General features: G+C 50.4%; 2 protein-coding genes across 7 annotated transcripts in view; one reads left to right on the top strand and one right to left on the bottom strand.

The window, feature by feature from the left end:
• Positions 1-19,944, bottom strand: part of TCP11 (t-complex 11) — a 132,676-nt gene that overhangs the window by 44,252 nt on the left and 68,480 nt on the right. The window lies entirely within an intron of this gene.
• The window catches only part of SCUBE3 (signal peptide, CUB domain and EGF like domain containing 3), a 109,226-nt gene that overhangs the window by 25,707 nt on the left and 63,575 nt on the right, over positions 1-19,944 (top strand). The window contains exon 2 of one of the 2 annotated variants that reach the window (XM_046641411.1): positions 17,982-18,110. The gene's annotated coding sequence lies outside the window, so the exon portion shown is untranslated. Of the gene's footprint in view, positions 1-17,981; positions 18,129-19,944 lie in introns of both variants that reach the window. The other variant, XM_046641412.1, reaches the window with a different exon arrangement.

The raw sequence follows: 19,944 nt of genomic DNA, 5'->3' as shown, positions 1-19,944 counted from the left end.
GGGAGGTGTGAGCTGTACTGCTACTATTCAGGCAATCAACAAACCAAAGGATCAGAATGAAGCAAAATAAGACCCTGGCCCAAGCAGTCCTTCAAGTCCACATCAGGAGCCAGATGGGGAAACTGAGGCCTATGGAAGAATGACTTCACACCCCAGCATGTGACATCACAGCCCAGGCTCTGACATAGTAAGGGAATGAGCTAAAACGTGGGTCGGGGAACCCTCTGGTTGGGACAAAAATATCTTCAGCAACTGCTGTTGGTGATGGAAAGGTGGAAATGGAATTTTGTTTAAATATTATGTTGTTTTGAGAAGTCTGACTAACGTGAAAGTCCCTATTTAAAAAGCAGTTGACTCTACATTGAAAGTGGTTGGCGTTTCCACACCCACGTGTTGACTAAGGCCTTCGAAAACAAACTTCCTGGTAGATCCTGATTCAAAGCACTTGGGAGCGAATGCTTCAAGGTACAATCCCTGAGCTGTGAGCAGAGGGGCCTAGCCAAGAAAAACCCTGTGTCTGTGTTTATGAAAAGGCAAACAGATCCCAAAGGGAGGCCCAAGTCCTAGCTGGCTTTGGGCACAGGCGCTCCAGGAAAGAACACATGGATTCGAAGGAGGCCCCAGTTAGCCCCATTTCGGAGCCCCTCTCAGGAACACGGAGAAGGGCAACATGGAGCCTTCTCTTACTGAGCACCTACTAAATGCCGTGTCCTTCACTGCGTCTTCCGCACAGCCACAGGAAGCACGTGCATATTAAAATCACAATGTCCATTTTCTCAACGCGGAAATAGGCTCAAGGAGGTTCAGAGGAGTGATCTAAGTCCCAGTTTCCTCCAAGAGTCTCGGTTTATGCTGTTGTCCCAGCATAATTAATAATAGCTTTCCCCTCCATTCTCAAATGCGCCCCCATTTGGATGATAAATATATGGACCTCCTAGGTTAAGTGAATTGCCCAAATTTGCCCAGCTAGTGAGTAGCAGGGTTGGGATTCGAATCCAGGTTTTCCTCAGTTCAAAAAGCAGCCACTGAGGGAGCTCCTCCTCCTCAAAATACTAACAGAGACGACCTGTCAGGGAGTGAACTGCAAAGCGCCAACAGCCTCTGGGGACTGCAGGCCTGTCTTTCACCCAGGGCCTCCCCAAGCCCGTCTGATGTGTCTCTGTGCACGACGGAGCACACTAGTTGCCGTCAGGCTCAGCAGACAAAACACACACCTTCACAAACAACCCACCTTGGTGTGTTTGTTTTGTCTGCTGAGTGCATTTCTACAAGCGCCACCACGATAAAAATGCAAGACCCGGCTTTCCCATTTGGGCCACCAGCCTAGCTCTGGAGGCTGACCTCCAAATCAGGACCACTTTAGCCTACCCTACTAAGAGGACCTCCTTTCCTCAGAAGGCTGCCTGGGGCCCGCCCTAAGCCTTCCTTCTACTGCCTCTGTTTCTCCAACACTTGCCTCTAAGACACAGTTAGGGTTTGTCTGTCATCCCAGATTCCTCCGAAACATCTGTGTATGTTTCAGGACCACAGAACTGACCCAACCCAAGCTCATTTTGACCAGGGAAGAAACTGAGGTCCAGAGAAGTCATGTAACTTGCCCGAGGGCACAGAGCTGAAAGTTGAAGCCAAAAGACCAGGTTTCCTGACCCTGAGGCCAATGTTCTTTCAAGCCAGGTTCATTCTCGGTTTTCCTGAGGCACCTGCTAAGGGATGCCTCTGGGGACCCCTGGAGAAGTCTTTTATATGATGAAACTTATTGGATGCCAGAGACCAGATGTGTCTGCCTGAGCCAGTCCCTCAGCCCTGAATCTGCCAACATCTCAGGCCTTCCTTTGGCCCCTACTGAATCCACTTGCCTGTCTCCCTGCCAGGTGGTTGTACGCAAACACCCCAAGGTCAAAGGAATCACTACTCCTGAGGTGGCCTGCTGTCTTCAGACAACTGGCTGCTAGCAATGTCTTCCTTGCATTGAGTGGAAGATAGCTTCCTTTCACCCTTCAGTCTTGGTTCCTCCCAACGCCCCACTGCAGGGCAAGTCTGATCCCCCATCTCCCAAATATCCTTAAAATAGTTAAAGCCCCACAACCACTACTCTTCCAATTATTCATCACATGACGTTGTTTTGGTGGCAGAATTGGTGGAGAGACCCAAGGTGGAAGCCCACCTCTGTCCTTTATCTGCTGTGTGGCCTTGGACAAGTCACTTAACCTCTCTGAACTTCAGTTTGCTCATCAGAAATATGGGGAGACCATGACAGTGTTTACTTCATTGGGTATTATAAGGATCAGATGAGATAATTCTTACAAGTGGCAAGGGCCAGTGTCTAGCGCAGTAAGCACTTATAAACAGTGAAAACGAATATTCTCACTTTTCTTCAACCTCATTTGCTATTTCTCTAAATGCAGCGCCCAAGCTTTAGTTTCTCCGGAAGCCACATCACACGACTAACTTTTATCATCCACTAAAACCCGTGTCCCTTTTTCACATACGGAGCCATGAGCATATTTCCCCCATGAGCGGTCACTCTCACAATTTGCTTTGTTCTTTCCCCGAGCATGAGGCTTGCAGCTCCTCTGATTCTGTTTCATCCTCTTAGGGGCTGCCTATCTTTGTGGCCCATCAGGACTGTCTTTTTAGATTTGAGATTTGGGGACCAGGGGAAGACGATCACCATGAGAAAACCACAGAGGCCCAACCACGTGAGGTTCCAGCCTGCCTCCTTTTTCTTTCTCCCATTGCGGGTCCATTAAAGCTTGCCGGCTGCCCGATGTGGTGACCCCTTCAAGCATGACTGGCCATGCTGATGTTCCTCTGGCAATTGTGTGCAGAGGAGCCCTTGTGCCCCTTTTGAAGTTCAGCAGAGTGAAGTGTAATCTAAGTGAGCTGGAACACGTTTTGATCGGCCAGGGGCCTCCTTTCGGCAAAGCCATTAACATGGGAAGCTGAACAGAGGCTGAGCTTTGCTGTCTGAGTCCTCCGGCCCTTCTGTTGGCCTTTGATCACAAGACATTAGGACATTAGCACTCAAAGGGATAAAACAGACGAGGAAACGAGGCCCAGAGAGGGGAAGTGACTTGCCTGAGGTCACACAGCTGGTGAGGGCCAGAAGCAGTGCTGGGAAGGCTCGTGCACACTGGCCAGGCCCTCTGAAGGCTACATAAAATGGTGGGTGGGCAGTGAGGAAAGAGAGAGAGGCAGAGAGGACAATGGAAATATGGAGAAATCAGGCTCCCTGCCTGGAGAACACTGGCGGCCCGGCATCTGCACGCGCGGCGTCTGCGCGCGGGCCAGGCCGGCTGAAGAGGGGAGGAATAACAGCGTGAGTCTGCTTAATACCCACAACCTTGTTAAAGCATGGTTACACTGCTGGTCTCACGACACCAGGAGGAACTTGTCAGGGCTGGTATCTCGCCCACAGGGTGTCTGCCCAAAGGCAGAGGGACCTGCCCAAGGCCTCAGAGAGTGGGCGGTGCCTCTGTGGGGGTGTCTTGCCCTGGAAAACGGCTTTAGGATGCCTTGGATAATGAATAGGGTAACCCCAGGATCCATCTCATGAGGGGGCTGTGAGATTAAACGAGTGCTCAGAATAGAGCGCAAGACGCCCTTGGTGGGCTGGCGGCCGCCCTCATCATCCCCACCACCCCTACCCCGGGGACACCTGTTCTCACCACCCACAGGGCTGATTCGGCCAGTGAGGCCATGTCCCCACCCTCCCTCGCCTGCGCAGAGAGGAAGGCTATTCTGGCAAAGGGTGCACCCACAGCTGGGCTTCTTGCCCAGACTTCCAAACCCACTGGTCAGGGGGCCGTAGGAGCACCCTATGGAAACTCAGGACCAATGGGCAGCCCCCACACTAGGAGGTCTGGCTGTGTGTCCTGAGGTGTCCAGCCTGTCCTCTGGCTCTCCAGATGCCCCTCCTGGCTTCCAGAGTACTAAGGAGGGGAAGCATCCTGTCCCTCATGTCCTCTATTCCTGGGCCCTGGGGAGGCTTCTCAAGAGTGGAGGGCTGGAGAAGGGCGCCCAGCCCTGAATGCCAGCTGGCCCCCCAGAACAAGATGTATGGGTAATCCCACCACCTGTGCAGGTTGGGGTCAGGAGGCGGGGGACCCAGCCTTTCTGTTCAGCCTGGGACACTTGGTGTGCAGCTCTCAGCAGCAGCCATTCCTCCTAATTATGACTTGCTCAGGTTGCTGTGGGAATGAGTTGGCGTTCCTAGGGACTGACGGGGTGGCGAGAGCCCAGAGCCTGCTGAGGCCTCAGGGGACCCGCTCAGTAGATGATCCACCAGCGCAGAGTATCCGCAGTTCATCTTTTTGTATGTTCCACATTTGACTTCTCCTGAGGTCCCTCTTAGAGTCTTCTCTCTTTGAAGACCAAACCCAGGACATTTCCTTTCCGTGAAAGTCCTCACAGCAACTAGCCACTGATTTTCACTGTGGACACATAACGGGATGAATAAACTGTGAGCTGCTTCTCTGCCTTCGCAGCATCCTCGCACCCCCTCTCTCTCCTCCCTCCTTGAGCCAGGACGGTGTTTGACATCAGGTTGATGGGTGAAGAGACAGAGACAAAGAAGATAGAGTCGTGCCCTTGAGGAGCCCCCTCAGGTAGACACCACACCTCAGGCAGTGTGGGAGGAGCCATCACAGGTGGCACGGATGTGGAGGGAGCACAGATGGGAGGGACCTGGTCTGACTGAGAAGCGTATAGTCAGGGAAGGCTTCCTGGAGTAGGAGACGACAGAGCAGAGCCCCGCAGAAGGCCTCAGAGCCAGCAGATTTAGAGGGTAGGGATTTGGAAGGGTGTTAAAGGCACCCCAGTCCCAGGGGGCTGTCTGAGCAAAGGTGTGGAGGCAGGAAAGAGCAGGCAAGCCCAGGACCACCAGGAGATGAGCAAGGCTGAACGTGGGGTGTGAGGGGCGTAGAGACAGTGTTGGGGTGGAGACAGGGGTAGGCTTCCTGTGACAGGTTATCCCGAAGGCAGGGGCGTCCTTCTGGGAGCCTCATGTCTGCATGGTCTCTCAACCAAAGGAACAGCGTGGTACGGGGCAGGGCGGGGGGGGAGGGTCTTTCAAGCTGAGGACTGAAACCTGGCTCTGTCCCTCACTGGCTGTGTGGTGTGGACAAGCCACTCAGCCTCTCTGAGCCTGGGCCTCCTCTTCTGGAAACACAGGGGTAATATTCCCTCTCCTGTAGACTTACTCAGAGAATTAAGTAAGTAAAAGCAGTGTTCATGAAAACCCCTAGCACAGTGCCTAGAACCTAGAGGGGGCTCCCTAGAGACAGGTTTAGGGTTTAGTCATTCATTCCTCTCTGTGTGCACGGATGTTCTCCTCACTGCTGGTTTCACTCTCTGCTGTCAGGAAAGCAGGTGATAAACTCACTATGTTAATTAGGATATAGTTTGGCTGCTGTGACAAAAGCCAAAATAACAGTGGCTCCAACAAGACAGGAGGTTATTCCTCTCTCACATAGCAGATTAAGCATAAGCAACAGGGTGGATATGGCGACTCCACGTCGCTGGGCACCAGGCTCCGCTGCCGTCGCTCTTCCACCTTGACCCACAGCTTCCATCTCCCAGCTCCTGGCACTGTGTTCACATTCCAGCCAGCAGGAAGCGGAGAAGGCAAGCAGAGGGCCCCTCTTCCCTTGAAGGGAACCCGGCAGTTGCTCACATCGACGCTTCTGCATGTTCCAAGTCACATGCCATTGGCCAGAACTTGGTCACATGGCCACACCTAGCTGCAAGGGAGGCTGGGAAATGTAGTCTTCAACTCAGTAGCTCTCAACTGGGAAGATTTTACTCCCAACCCCAGGGGACACTAGGCAATGTCTGGAGACATTTTTTGGTCACGACAGGCAGGGTGCTAGTGCATAGAGGCCAGGGATGCAGCTAAATGTCCCACAATGCACAGGAAAGCCCCCACAAGAAAGAATTATACAGCCCCAAATGTTTAATATGCCAAGGGTGAAAAACCCTGCTCTAACCTGGCAGCCCGAACTTGGGAGTTCTATCACAAAATGAAGACAGAGAGCCACAGTTCTGGGGGACAACCAGCAATTTCTGCTACAGTCACATACACTGAGGGTTACAGGAGTGAAGAGGATTAAGTGATATCTTTTCCCAGGGTATCTCTCTCCACAGGGATCAAAGCTTTAAGTCAATGGGCTTTGAGGACTATCAAGAATTAGGGGGATTTGTGGCTGGGCAGTCCTGAAATCTCACCCCCTGGGTGGCCCACCCAGAGCCATGCCACCAGGGAGGCCAGAACCCACAAGCCTCCCAGGGAGATGGGGCCCCACAGGTGGGGTTCACGGCCTTGCCTGGCAGCATTTCACCCTCCAGAAGGTTTTCCTTGAGATAACTTGGGACCTTTTAAAACCCATTTCTGATTAGTTCTGCTTTCCAAGGAAGTGAAAACCAGGCTGAGCAAAAAGGAGAGTGAGAGATAAGGGACCTTAACTTCCAGGAAAGATACCATGTTAAGATTTTCAGGGTATTCACCCAACAACACTAATTTAAACTGTCCTTAGCACTTTACAGATGTTACCCCCTTTAATCTCTCCATCAGTTCCTGAGAAAGCTACTATTATCCCCATTATACAGAGGGTCAGACAGATTAACTTGCCTGAGGCCACACAGCTAGTAAAATGCAGACAGACAAGTGCAGCTTGGGGAATGTCTGGCCCTAAAGCTCATGCTCTTTCCACCACCACTTCTTTCTCTGCCAGGATGGCCAAATGGGGATCTGACCTATTGTTAAACATCTGCACCTCCAAGGAAGGAAGTTTACCCCATCTCGGTCACTTGCTCCATTGTCTAACCCATCAACAAACCTCAGTCAGTGGATAAATGCTGCAAAGAATGGCGTCATCCTTCTCTAATTTCCAGCTGGGAAAACAGAAGCACAGAGTGGTCAAGTGGCTTGTTCAAAGCCACACAGCGAGTCAGAAAGCAACTCAAATGCCCTGCCTCATTCTGTTCTAACAAACAAACAAACAGCTGGGGTGCTGCAGCTCCAGCCACCCTGTGGATTTTGCCAGGAAGGCTGAGCTGTGAATCTGGGGAAGAGGTCCAGGAGAGGAGAGACTCCAGGTTTTCAGAGCTGTGGGGCTCCCGGGGGCCGCGCAGAGGAAACCAGCAGGAGAAAGAAAGGTTGTTTTTGCCGGTGTAAAGGAAACAGCAATGACTCAAAGACACACGTGCTCCAAATCCATTGAGCAGAAAGGGCCCATTTTAGATAAATGCTCTTTTGAGGCTTAACCACACCCGATGCCACAAGCCAGTGTTTGTCAACAGGAAGCCCATCCCAGTGATGCGTATTCTGCTCCCTCACGCTGGCTGCCAGGGGGTGACTGCTGGGGGTCGGTGGGAATCAGAAGCAAGGGGCTGGGATGCCAGACCCAAGGAGCCAAGCCCAGGGAATGACCTTCACGCCTCTAAGGAAGGCAGTTGTGTCCAGCAGCCAGGACCTCAGATTTTCCCAGGCCAGGTCTACCACAAAGGGGCCTGAAATAGCTCTGAGGTTCTGTGCCCACGGGCCAGGGAGGCCAGCGGCAGGGACTGCGGGCAGTGGGGATGAGCACAGCGCCGCTTTGTTGGGGAGGCAAGGAGCTCTGCCTCCACCAGGCTGGTCCACCTGCCAGCAACATAGCTGGGCAGAGATGCTGGCCCCTGGCTGGGCTCAGCAGAAAGAGGACGCCATTTGTTAGGCTATGAAAATTCATGCAGCAAACCTGAGACTCAGCACAAGGAAAACAATCAGACGATCCAAAGGCAGGGACATTCCGCAAAATAGCCTGGGCCCAAAATTGCCAATGTCATAGCAGCATTATTCATAATGGCCAAAAAGTGGAACCGACCCAAGAGTCCATCAACAGACTAATAGATAAATAAAACGTGGCATATTCATATAATAGAATATTATTCAGCCATAAAAAGGAATGAAGTACTGATCCATGCTACAGCATGGATGGACCTTGAAAACATTATCCTAACAGAAAGAAACCAGACATAAAAGGCCACAGTAGCGTATGATCCCATTTGTATGAAATGTCCAGAATAGGCAAATCCATACAGACAGAAAACAGATCAGTGACTGCTATGGGCTCGTGGGGTGGGGCAGTGGGGAGTGACTGCTGATGGGTACAGGGTTTCTTTTTGGGATGATGAAAATTTTCTGGAATTAGGAAGTAGTGATAGTTGCACAACTTTGTGAATATACTAAAAAACCACTGAATTGTACACTTTAAAAGGGTGAATTTTATGGCATGTGAATTTTATCTCAGTTAAAAAAAAGTTTTAAAAACAAAGTAACTAAATACAATGTGTGGTCCTCGATTGGAGTCTATACTCTGGGGAAAAAAAACAGCTACAAAGGACATTACCAAGACAGGGACATTTGAAAATAAACATTGTATTAGGTCATAGTGTTGTATCAGTGTCAAATTTCCTGAGTTGATGAGGGTGCTGAGGTCATATCAGGAAATGTCCCTGTTCTCACTAGAGACATGTTGAAACATTTAGGGTGAAGTGTCATGACGTCTGCAACGTACTCTCAAATGGTTCAGCATTTACAAAAAGGACAAGGTTAAATAACTTGCCCAAGGTTGCATAATAAGAAGAGACAAAGTTAAGAAATTAGGTATCATCTAGCGTAGCGGTTAAGAGCACGGGCCCTCGAGCCAGACTGCCTGGGCAAACAAGCAGCTCTGCCCCTTACCAGCTGTGTGGCCTTGGGCAAGTTACTTAACCTCTCTGTGCTTCAGCCTCCTCATTTTAAAAGTGGGAATGGGGGCCGGCCCCGTGGCTGAGTGGTTAAGTTAGCACACTCTGCTTCAGCAGCCCAGGGTTTCGCCAGTTTGGATCCTGGGCGCCAACATGGCACCGCTCATCATGCCATGCTGAGGCAATGTCCCACACAGCAGACCTAGAAGAACCCTACAGCTAGAATGTACAACTATGTACTAGGGGGCTTTGGGGAGAAGGAGGAGGAAAAAAAAAGAAGAAGATTGGCAACAGATGTTAGCTCAGGGGCCAATCTTTAAAAAAAGTTAAATAAATAAATAACATAAAAGTGGGAATGACGAGGATAACAATAATAGTATCTACCTCGTAGTGTTATGTGAGTTAAAACATGTGAAGCCCTTAGGACAAGGCCTAGTACACTGAAAATGCTCTGAACTTGTTTTGGGGAAAAATCTGAACCCAGGTCTAGTCTCGAGCAGAGCCCAGCCCTTCCTGCTGCCTCCTCCCTAGAGAGATGATGGAATCTCACGGGATGCCGGCAGAGAGAGCACTTTCAAAAGGACGGGGCTACCACAGTACAGGGGAGCAAACGGGCAAGAGAAAGGGAAGGGAAGCCACAAGGGGCAGGACCTCAGAAATCAAGTCTGGGGGCATGGACGGGGGGCAGGAGTGGGAGAGACCAGGCAGAGAGATGTCCCACGAGCTGGGACTGATGATGGGGATGCCCTAGACTGAAGGAGAGGGGACAGGCTTAGGACCTTCTAGCCCAGCCCTCCTACGTTCCAGCTGAGGAAACTGAGGCTGAGAGAGTGGAATATGGGATGAGGGGCTTGCAGTAGATAGGGCAGAGCTGGGAAAACATCGGCAGGACTCCCGGCCCCATGCTCTAGCCCTGGTAGGAATCCTCAGAATGTGGCTTTTGTCGCTCTAGAAATGAGAAACACCTGGATACGTAAATGATGGGCATTATCGAAATGCTCTTTGAGGAATTACCCTTGCTTTCCTTAACTCTCCCCACCCCCATCCCCTGCCCCATGAATGGGAAGCTGTTGTTCAAGGGAGACATGATATGTGGTATCTGTTGTTTCTGACAAGTGCAGAGTACCAAGCAGGGAAGTGTACAAAACCCTACCAACTGTGTTCTATTCCTATCCCCATTTTGCAGATGAGGAAAGTGAGGCTTAACAAGACTAAGGAGTTAGACCAGGGTTGCAGCTAATAAGCAGCAGAGACAGGATTTAAACTCAGTCCTTCTGGCTGCAGAGGCAGTGTCCTTTATGCTCCACCAGTGGTCTCCAAAGTGGGTGCTTGTGCCCCAGGAGCCGTGTGGGAGGGAACATTAGAATGTCTATTTACTTTTTATCTTATCTCCTTAAAATCCCTATTTTTTAACGTCGGTCTTATCCTGTACCTAATGTATCAGCCCTGTGGTACATGTGCATTGCAGACCCTATGGGGTGGCCGCCCGACAGCCATTCCATTCCCACCTCCATTTTCCTCTGGTTACCTGATACTTTCCCAGACTCCTTTGTGACCAGTGAAGCCATGTGACCCAGTGCTGGCCAGTGAGGCATAAGGACACATTCACCAGAGGTCTCTGGAAAAGACATTTTCCTTCTTAGAAAGGGGATGAGTGCCAGAGCATGGCAGGCTGGCACGGCCCCTGTCCCCTTTTCCTGCTGAGAAGGCAGGTCCAATTTTAACACGTGACCTTGAAGAGACAGACTTGAGAACAAAACCCACACACTAAATATGGAGGAACTTGAGAAATCCAGAGAGGGGCCAGCCCTTAATGACATCTGTGACCTGATGAACCAAGCTGACCCCACCCTCCCCTGACCAGTCAGGATCCTCCAGTCAGCCATTACTGCCTGGGTCTTCAGTTACTTGCAGCTCCGCACATCCGGGCTAAGAGGAGTGAGCCTTTTATTCCTATGTCAGTGAACATGCATCTATTAGGGGTGTTTGCTCCAAATTCAATACTGTAAAGAGTCACGTGACAGGGATCAGAAAAGCATAGACTCCACCGTTCTGTGCTGTGTTTTGGGGGCAGGAGCGCAGATGATGAGTAGGCCCCAAACGATGAGATCTCTTTCCCAGCCTCAGGAAAGCTGGGGGGACGAGGGGGGGTTGGAAGTGTGTGTGTTTGTAAACCATCCCTCAGAGGAATCCAGTCTCTGCAAACTGCTGAGTGCTTGGAATTCTGTGTTCTCCCCACTTCACAGTTTCACCTGGCTGTAGGAACGCACAGGAGAAGGTGTATCGTATGGTCATTCTCTTGAACTCTCAGCAGGTTCGAGGGACAGAAAGGGGCCTGCCTGGAACAGCTCTCATGACTTACGCCCAGCAGGTACAAACTATGAGAGCTGAGAACTATGAGGAGAGAGCCCCCTGCACTCCGAGTGAGCAGGAAGGGGAGCAGGACAGACTGTGTATCACCGGAAATAGGCTCCCTGAATCAGGAGACATTCAACTTGGCTGCAAACAGAAAACCATACAGCAGTGACTTAAACTAGACAGGAGTTTCTCTCTCTCACGTAAAAGGAGTCTGGAGGTCAAAGTCTGGGCTGATACGGTGGCTCTCTGGTCATCTGAGACTCAGGCCCCTTCTAATTTCTGCTCTCCTATCCTAGCGCGTGACTTTTTTCTCAAGGTCACCTCATTGTCCAAGATGGCTGCTGAGCTGACTTCCAGGCAGTGTGTAAAAGCAAAAAAGGTCCATGCCCTCATCCTCCCCTTTTAAGGAGTTTCCCTGAAGTTTCTGCTTATAAATCACTGGCTGCAAGTGAGGCTGGGAATTTTTCTTTGGCCTAGGCACAATGCTGCCTTGAATAACATTGGGGTTCTGCTGCTAAGGAAGAAAGGGGAATGGATTTCGGGTGGCGACTAGCAGCCTCTCGCGCCAGTCTCCAAAGGCAAGAGGGCATCTTGGGTCAGAAGCGGGAAGACAGGACCAGAAATCAAAAGATATGCTCTGACCTTTATAAGTCATGACCTTGGGTAAGTCCCAGAACCTCCCTGAGCTTCAGCCCCAAACAGAGGGCTGTGGGAGGGTCAAGCGACAAAATGCTGTGAAAGTGCTTCCTAAACCATACAGCACTAGTCACATGTAAGGATTATGTCGCTGCTCCTGCTATCACGAATCCTAAGAGCGGCTGGCTGTTTGCTGCAGGGAGAAAGGCAGAGAGCCTGGAGGGAGAGGGAGGGCAGAGTTTGCTGGGACAAATAGAAATATGCTGCTGTGACTCGAGCTGTGCCTGAGGAACACCTCTGCAAGCTGTCTCCCCAGGGCCACGTGCCCCAGGTCATGTAACAGCCCATGCTGCCTTCCCCAGCCCTCAGGGCCCCAGACAGGCAGGCAAACAAACACAACACCTGGGGGAGGACCAAACCCCCAGGAGAGAGGGGACCTCCAGGAGCAGAAACCAAGTTCTGGGTCCCCACAGGGCCAAAATAACTTGCCAACTGAGTCAATAGGCCAACACATTGGTCACGCCGGTGGGGTAGAAACCGAAACCCCAGCCAGATCTATTATTTAGCAGTTTGTCACGAAGCAAAAATATACATTCCCCAGTGCCCCCAACCCCAACTGCAGGGTTGTTTGGTGTTAGGAGTCACCTTGGGTCAGCCGGAGCCGAGTCAAATGCTTTGGATCAGCTCTCCCCACAGTGTCCAGTAGGGCAGCTTGGAGGTGGACTCCCGATGTGGAGGGAAAGAGCAACCTCTTCTCTAGGTCCCCAGGCCCTACGGCCTTGCAAGCAGCTCCCAAAGGGGACGCAAACAGCCCTTCCCTGACTGGGGGTAGTGGGATCTCAGGGGTGTACTTGAAGAATTTTTATGATGCAGTTCACCAAAAGTATTTGCTGCATGCCTACTGTGTGCCTGCAAGCCCTGGGCAATGGTTTGCTCTAGAGGCTGTGAGCTTGGGGTTCAGGGCCTCTTCTTGGTGCTGGGGTGTACCCCATTCCCCTCCAGATCCCTGGCAGTGTAAGCTGTGGAAACTCAGCTGTTTAGAGTTCAAAAACTAATTGGTTACAGCTCACGGAAGCCTGGAGGGGTGGGGGAGCGGTACGAATCGCAAGCAGCGTAGAGAATTATGAATCTAGTTCTGCAGTCCCTCAGGCTTGGCGCAGACTAAGTGTGTAAATAAGGCTTCTGCAGCTTTACTTTCTAGTTTACCATTCCCTTCACTCAAGACTCGAACCTGAACCTTAAAAAAAGTTTTGCTGAAGTAAACATATATACAGAAAAGAACACACACGGTAAGTGTAAAATAGCTTGGACAATTTTCCCAAAGTGAACACACCCAGGTAACAGCATCGAGATCAGGAAACAGAACATTGCCAGCCCCCAGAAGCCCCCTCATGCCCCCTTCCAATAGTTACTCCCAAGGGTAACCCTATCCTGATCTCTAGCACCACGGATTCATTTTGCCTGTTTTTGAACTCTGTATAAACAGAATCACACAGAACGTCCTCTTTAGTGTCCGGCTTCTTTCACTCAACGTCACATCTGTGAGATTCACCCAGATCCTTGTGCGTGGTTGTCATTTATTCTCACAACTGCATAGCATTCCATCGTGTGAACAGACAAGACTTCGTCCATTTTACTGTAGACGGACGTTTGGGCTCTTTCCACTTGGGAGCTATCACAAAAGTGCTGCTAAAAACAGAACTTTCTTTTCACAGTCAGATCCCACAGCCTTTTTTCTTTTTTTTGAAAAATTTTTATTGTGGGAAAATATGTATAATATAAAATTTGCCCTTTTAACCATTTTTAAGTGTATAATTCAGTGGCATTAGTTACAGTGACACTGTTGTACAACCATCACCACTATCTATTTCCAAAACGTCTCCATCATCCCTAAGCAGAAAGTCTGTACCCATTAGGCAGTAACTCTCCATTTCGCCTCCCCTCAGCCCCTGGTAGCCTCTATGCTACTTTCTGTCTCTCTAAGTTTGCCTATTCTAGGTACCTCATGTAAGTGGAATCACACAATATTTGTCCATTTGTGACTGGCTTCTTTCACTTGGTATAGTGTTTTCAAGGTTCATCCATGTTGTAGCATGGATCAGAACTTCATTCCTTTTGATGGCTGAATAATATTTCATTGTGTGGCTGTACAAATATATCATATTTTGTTTATCCATTCATCTGTCAAGGGACACTTGGGTTCCTTTCACCTTTCGGCTGGTGTGAAAAATACCTCCATGAACACTGGCATGCAAGTATCTGTTTGAAGCACAGTCTTTTACTGTGGATCCATCTGCTGTGTGTAGGGAACTGAGACAGGTACACATCCATCCATTAGTAGACTGTCATATGAATGAAGTGGGATTATCATCCCCAGGCTACAGATGAGGAAACTGAGGTTCAGAGAAGTCAAGGAACTTTCCCAGGGTCAAGGGGCTGATCTAAGTGGCTGAGAGCTCGGCTCAAATCCAGACCTTTGACCCCAAGTCCAGTGTTCTTTTCTTCCCCCTCCCCCCCGTTTCTCCCTTGCAACTTTCTGGTCACGGAGGAAGTTAGAAGATTTTGGGTTGCAGCCTAGTACTTGCTTTAGTTCCAGGTAGAAAATCTTTCCCTTGGAGGCACTAAACCCAGACTCGGCTTTCTAGAAGGGTTTTCCTCTTTCCTGGCAGACAGCCCAGGGCAAGGCAACAAGGGAAGCTTCTCAGCACCTCGACTCAACCCTTAAACTTTGTGCTCTAGTTTTTTTAAAAAGCAACAAGTTTTGTCACACCTCTGCCCTCCTGCCACCAGGCCTCCTGAGTGGCCCAGGGTTCAGGCTACATTTCTTAGTTCCTCTCTTGGTACAAACAACAAATATCTAAGACCTAATTAGGTTTTTACTCAACGACCATGGAGAAAACTGCTAACTCCAAGTGTCCTTTCTCAGCCCTGCCACAGTAAACTTTGGTGAAAGACACTGTGTGTCGGGCTGTGTAGAGTTTTGCTCTGGGAAGCAATAAAATACGTCTGATACAGTCCTTGTTCTCAGAGTAGCCTGTCTGCCTGGGGGGCTGGGGGTTGCGCGGGGGCGGTGCAGGACACAGGCCAAGAGCAGCCATGATCAACCTCATCGATTGGGATTCTGACGGTACAGAACTGCTGCCCAGGATTCTGCAGGGAGGCTGGGGACACCACAGGAGTTATCCCCACATGGCCTGCTGAAGGCCCTTGTCATTCACCATGCAAATGTCGCTTGAGCGTATGCAATGTACCAGGCACCGAGCTACGCCTCAGGGAGGGGGAGCACCAAACACAGACAATTCCCACTCTCGGACGCTAAAATGAGGCAGAGCTGTGCACAAATCCTGTGGCACGCTGGGCATGAGCTCCCAGCCCCCCTTGCAAGTAATACTTGCCTCTGCGCTGAATAGGAGCTTCGGGCCTCTCGCCGAGCTTCAGCCGACTCGGCCAGCGGGGGGGATCCGAGGCAGGGCCCTGGGGTGCCCAGCCGAGGTCCCCCCACCCCCAGGCCTCACCGTCCTCGCGCCGCGCCGGCCTGCCCCGGCCGACAAGGCGCCTTTCAGGAGCCTCCGCCCCCACTGGAAAATCCCCGCGCGGTCTCCCCGGCGGCCGGCGCCCGCTTCCCTCGAGGTGAGGGATTCCGCGCCCCCGACGAGGGCAGCTGCAGCGCGCCCGCAGGCGCCAGGACGAGCCGGAGCTGCCCGCGGCTCCCCCACCCCGCCCGGGAGCGCGCAGCCTCCCCCGCCCCGGCCCCAGGGGACCCGCAGTAGCGACCTGCGCGGCGGAAAATCCGCTGCCGCCTCCTCCGCTCGGGTCCGTTAGAGAATTAAAGTTTCGAATTTTTAATTTAGACATATACCCACGTATTTATAAATGTTGCATAAGTGCATTCATTTGATAGCACACATAATGTTAAAATCCACTTTTTTTCTTTTCTTTTCCTTTTTTCTTGGCTCTTCCTTGGTCTCCACCCCAGCATCATCTCCACTCCCAGGAAACCCATTTGAAGAACCCGTATTGAACCCTTCTATATTTTTCTCCATGTTCATATAAGCATATGCAAATATCTCCCTTTGTATTTACATATACACAAATACACATAAATGGAATCTTGTTAGACGTATTTTTCTGTATCATAGGAACTGTTATAGTTGTATACTAGTCTTTTTAAAAATTATTATTATTACTATTTACATACAGTAAAATTCACCTTTATTAATTTATTAAACTACCTCCTTCTGACAGGCATCCACTGTGTTTCCAGTTGTTTGCTACTGTGAGCAATGGTGTGATAAAATCCTTGTTCCATATCTATATATACCCCAGAAGTGGGATTGCCGAGTTCAAGTGTCCCTGGGTTTCATTTTAGAAGACATTACAGATTGCTTTTGCAAAAGGTCTAATACCCCACAACCTGCCAACAATGAGTGAAGATGCCCTTTCCCCCCGACCCAGAGGCCATAGGTGGCACAGCCCTTGGTGATTTCTACCAGTCTGCTGGGACCACCCTGACGTATCTCACTGTTACTGTACTTCCCTCACCCCTTAATGAACTTGAGTATATTTTCATCTGCTTGGCGGCCACTTGGCTTTGCTTTTCCAGGAAAATGCATCCTCCTAGTAACATCTTTATATGCTTTAAGCATAGAAATTCCCATTTGCCCAGAACAGCTGCAGGAGGAGGTGCTAGGGTTAATGGAATGGGCTAGTTAGTAGAGTTCCCTCATTTGTCACACCCAATTATGAGCTTTCAAAAGATGAGCCCGTAAGCAGATATATGTAGTAATGGGTCTGTAACAAATATGAGAGGCATGTGGGGAATGGAAAGTGAGTGGCCTTTGGGGTCACTTACTAGGCGTGTGCTATTCGTTAAGTCTCCCAACCCCTCTGAAATCATCTATGGAACAGGGATAATGACGGGTGTGCTGCCTACTTTGTTATGGTTGTTGAAAAGTTTGTCAGTAATTTATGTAAAGAATCTGGGGCATAGTAGATGGCCAATAAGTGGTAGTTAATGATGATCAGCCTGGTTTAGGCTTTCCTCTGGTGGTTAAATAGGTATTTCAGAGGCCTAGGGTTAGCCTGAATGTCAATCAACATTGCATGGGTCTGAGTGAAACTGGGATTATTTAAGTTTCCTGTGGGTCCAGTGATCAGACTCACATAAACCAGGGTTTTGCACTACTCACATTTTGGGTGGGATAATTCTTTGTTGTGCGGGGGGCTGTCCTGTGCTTTGTAGGATGTTTAGCAGCATCTCTGGCCTCTACCCTCTAAATGTCAGTAGCACACCCTCTACCCAACTCATAACAATTAAAAATGTTCCCAGACCTGACCAAATGTCCCCTATGGGGCGAAATTGCCACTGGTTAAGAACCACTGATCTCTGGGAAAAAACTTCTTGAGGGTTTCCATAGCAAGGGGAGAAGCCCCTCCCACACCCCTGCTCCCTCTCCACGGGGCAGCCCCCAACTCTTTAGCTCCTGGAATTCCCCAAGCAGAGTCTAAATGCCAGCCAGATCTGAGCAGGGTGCATCTAGGTGGGGACGAGCAGATGGAGGTGCCTCCCCTATGGGTGTCCTTGAAATGCTCAGCCTGGGCAAGGGACAAAACTGGGCATGCTGCGCTTAACAGGTGCCCTCTGAAGCTGCCCAAAGGGAGGAGCTGTGCTGGGTGTCTTCAAAGATCCTACAGACTGTCTGGGAGGCCGGGGGAGTCCAGACGAAGTCACAGAGTGATAACAGACAAACGACGGCCTGTAATTTTTTCTTTTTCAAGCTGTCCTTCTCTCTCTTCCTGCCATGCTGCAGACTTGACCCAGGCTCAGCCATGGCCTCTCCCTGGAGCCACGGTTTCCTTACCTCTCTGTGGCTGACCAGAGAATCTATGCTTTCAGCCCTCCCTTCACAATATTCCACTCCTCTGCTTTGAAAAGCATGTTTCACACCTTCAAACACAAGTCCTTATCTCTCCTCCTGCCGCAGTTCAAGTCAACACATATTTATTGAGTGCCATAGCGAAAACTGCCGATTGCTTTTCAGTCCTTCCCTTCTTCATGAGTAACAGAGTGCTGGGCAACACGTCCTGCTAAAAAACTACACTTCCAGGTCTCCCTTCAGCTTGGTGTAGCCATCTGACTAAGTTTTGGTTAACGAAAGGCAAGCAGAGGGTGACAGAGTACTTCTAGGTAGGTTCCTTAAAAGGGTGGGGGGCATATATCCTTTTTGTCCTGTCTTTCTTTCTCTTGTTTCTGAATTCAGATGTAATGAGCAGAACTCCAGTAGCTATTCCGGAGCATGAGGAGAATCTGAGGATGACAACACAGAAAGCTAGAAGGATCCCAGTGACTGTGGAGCTGCTGCACAAGCCCTGGAGCTGTGGGCTTTCATGTGAGAAAAGAAACCCTTGTGTGTATAAGCCACTGTGACTGGACCTTGTTATCAGCAGTCAAACACAATTCCTCGCGGAGGCGAGTGGCCCTTCCCGAGTCCATGCATCTGTCTTTCTTGTTCTCCAATTCTCCCTGTCCTTGGACTCAACACCTTGGAATTGATTCACATTTCCCCAGCCAGTCAGCCACCGTGATCTGCCATTTTTCTGCACTGAGTACCTCTTGTGCTCACTGTCTTTTCCTCTTCATCATTCTCAGCTTGGTGAGGGTGGGAGGGATTCAGAGACATGTGGGCCTAGTGGCTGGGATGCCCAGCCAGGCCAGGAGACACCACTGAGGGCAGACACGGAGGTGATAACGATTGTTTTATCAGTTAGGACTCTTGCTTATCGTGTGTGCCCAGAGCTAGCACAGTGCCTGACACATACTAAATACTCAAAAAGATATCTGGGAGATTAATTAACTGATTGGTTAATTAACTTGATATACACACACATGCATAGATATGGCCTGTATTTTTGCGCATACACATTACCTTTCATTACGGAGACACCAGGTTACAAAGAAAACCCTCAAGAGTGTGCTGTTGACTTGAGCCGTGTCACTTGTAAGAAGGACAAAATATGTATGTGGTCAGCTTGAAACCCAGGCCCACTACTAGAAATAAACTAACTCCTTGTTAAAATCGCACAGGAAAACTGAAGAGAGGTGGGAGAGACGGGTGGCAGGAAAAATGCCTGAGATCTTACACAACTTGTGCAAACAGAATGACGGGGCTGGGCAGCCCTGGGAGTCCAGGAATTAATAGCCCCGCTGAGGCTCTGGGGGCTCCGGAGATGGAGCTATTTAAAGCCAAGAAATGTCATTTCCACCCACAGAGGCTGCCCCAGTTGCGTTATCTGGACCCTCTTCAGCCCCGGTGTTCTGGCAGCCTCCCTGGACTGACCTCCCAGTGGCGAGACCACAGGGCTCACGGCCAATGTGTCGTCACCGCTCTGTGGGAGGGGAGCTGACCTTAGCCTCTCCAGGATCCTCCTCCTCTCTGCTCAGGCCTCAAGACAGGCTAAGTGGAGATTCAGGGTGCAGTTCACGCCTCTGCAAGGGCAGCTGAGAGCACTGAGGCTGCTGCCACACAGAGAGGCCAGGCAGTCCAGCAGGGTGGCCAGGGTGGGGGAGATGGGGTCTGGGACAGAGACCCCTCCCCACCAGAATCATATACTTGTCCTGCTCTGTGACCTCAGGCCATTTGCTTACTCTCTCTGGGCTCCCATTTCCTCACCTGGACTGAGAAATGATAGAATCTTCCTCTCCTTGCCCTCTTTCTGGGGTAGGCCACAGGAGATCAGAGAAAGGGAAGTCTTTTGAAGTCTTTAGGAAGAAAAGCACCATAGAAATCCAGGTATTACCTGCAGGTCCTTCTCCCCTCCCCTCCAGTCAAGGTAATCCAGGAACACTTCCTCCGGAGGCGAGAAGGCAGGAGGCTTGTGTTTGAAGTGCCAGTGAGCTCCAGACTGTTTGACGAGCCGTCTGGTCCCAAGCTCCTAGGAGCCCAGGCTCACATTCTTGCCAGGGACATAAGGCAAGACCTTCCTCACATCCTGTCTGCTCTGATCTCATGTATCTTCTCTGGCTGATGTTCATGCAGGTTAGGGGAGGAGGGGGACTCAGAAGCCTGGAGAATGTGCCAAGCCAAGTCTGTCCTGCAGGTGTTTAACACCCAGCGACGGCTAGGCTTGTTTCCTGAAACTGGGGCCTGGCCAGGGGAAAGCACAGTGGTGCTAGATGGGTTTCTAAGGATGGTGTAATGAAATGCCGGGGCACTGCAGCCTGAA

This window comes from Equus quagga, chromosome 15 (assembly GCF_021613505.1).
Source record: "Equus quagga isolate Etosha38 chromosome 15, UCLA_HA_Equagga_1.0, whole genome shotgun sequence".
In the NCBI taxonomy this organism is placed as follows: domain Eukaryota; kingdom Metazoa; phylum Chordata; class Mammalia; order Perissodactyla; family Equidae; genus Equus; species Equus quagga.
Note: the sequence above shows the minus strand (reverse complement) of the source record. Positions and strands in the feature narration are given on the sequence as shown.